This window comes from Galeopterus variegatus, unplaced genomic scaffold, assembly GCF_000696425.1.
Source record: "Galeopterus variegatus unplaced genomic scaffold, G_variegatus-3.0.2 Scaffold12549, whole genome shotgun sequence".
Classification (NCBI taxonomy): Eukaryota; Metazoa; Chordata; class Mammalia; order Dermoptera; family Cynocephalidae; genus Galeopterus; species Galeopterus variegatus.
The window spans coordinates 10,863-12,856 of record NW_007738660.1 but is presented as its reverse complement, the minus strand read 5'-3'; positions in this window follow the sequence as shown (position 1 = coordinate 12,856).

Below are 1,994 nucleotides of genomic sequence, written 5' to 3'. Positions count from 1 at the left end.
CACACACACACACACACACACACACACACACACACACACACACACACAGACACACACACAAAAACCGGGGGTGGAGGAAGAAGATATAACAACCACAATTACTTGAAGTTGATAAGACAAGCAAATAGAAAGGACATTTTTTGGGGGGAGGGAGGAGAGGGAGGAGGGAGTGTGGTTTGGGTAAGGGGCAACATTAATCAACCACAATGTATATCGACAAAATAACATTAAAAAAAAAAAAAAAGAACGTAATCTTTGGAAACTATTTCTCATTGACTGTCCTATGGTATCAAAGAAGAATATCTTTATTTATCTAAAAAAGGTATTAACAGCTCACAACTCCACCCCCTTCTGTGTATCTGTGTGAGATCACTTTTCTTCATAAACATTAAACAAAACAACATATTTCAACATATTGCATGCAGAACAGATATAAGAATGTAGCTGTTGTCTATTGACTTGGGCATCAAAATAGTTGAAAAAAAATTAAATGTAATTAATTAATTAATTTATTTATTGGTTCTGAATATTCATGGGGTACAAAGCAAATTGTCACCACTTATGCCTAAGATGTGATGGCCAGATCCATACTGGCAGCATGCCCATTACCAGAAATTGTTATTATATCCCATGTCTCCCACCGAATTATCCCTCTGGTTATCCCCTACTTCCCTCCACATCTCCCTTTCCCCACTCCATTTTGTATCCCTATGTTCTCTCCTTCTGCAAGTCCAACTAACCACTGTGGTCTTTCTTTCCTTCCTTCTTTCTTTCTTAGCTCTCATTTATGAGTGAGAACGTACAATATTTATTCCTCTGTGGTTTGCTGATTTCACTCAACTTAGTTTCTCCAAGCTTATCCAATGTGTTGTAAATGGGAGAATTTCTAAAACGTAATTTATTTTTACAATATTTTTTTGTTATTGAGAATCTTGAAGTTAATATCTTTTTTTAAAAAATTATTTTATTTTATCAATATACAATGTGATTGATTTTCATGTCCCTTTACCGAATCCTCCCTCCCCACACTGTCTCCCCTCTCCCTCCCATCAAGCTCATATCTGTTCACTTGTCTTAACAACGTCAAGGAATTGTGGTTGTAGTGTCTTCTTCCTGGCCATCCGCCACCCATTTGTTTATGTATTTGTTTATTTATTTTTAGCACCAACAGATAAGTGAGAATACATTGTATTACTCTTTCTGTGCCTGACTTGTTTCACTTAATTTAATTTTCTCTAAGTCCATCCATGTTGTTGAAAATGGCTGTATTTCATTCCTTTTTAGTAGAGTAGTATCCATTGTGTAGATATACCACATTTTCTGTATCCACTCATCTGATGATCGATATTTGGGCTTGTTCCAACTCTTGGCTATTGTAAACAGTGCTGCAATGAACAATGGAGTACAGTTATCCCTTCAACATGATGATTTCCATTCCTTTGCATATATTCCCAGCGGTGGAATAGCTGGGTCATATGGTAGATCTATCTGCAATTGTTTGAGGAACCTCCATACCATTTCCCAGAAATACTGCACCATTTTGCTGTCCCACCAACAGTGTATGAGAGTTCCTTTTTCTCAACAACCTCACTAGCATTTATCATTCACAGTTTTTGGGATATTAGCCATCTTAACTGGAGTAAGATGGTATCTCAGTGTCGTTTGGATTTGCATTTCCCAAATGCTGAGTGATGATGAGCATTTTTCATGTCTTTTGGCCATTTGTATATCTTCCTTTGAGAATGCCTATTTAGTGCTTTTGCCCATTTTTTAATTGGGTTAATTGTTTTTTTTTTTGTTGTAAAGTTGTTTCAGTTCCTTGTAGATTCTGAATATTAATCCTTTGTCAGATGTATATTTCGCAAGTATTTTCTCCCACTCTGTTGGTTGTCTTTTAACTCTGTTAATTATTGCTTATGCTGTGCTGAAGTTTTTAGTTTGATACAATCCCATTTTTAAAATTTTTCCTTTGGTTGCCCATGTTTTTGGGGTCA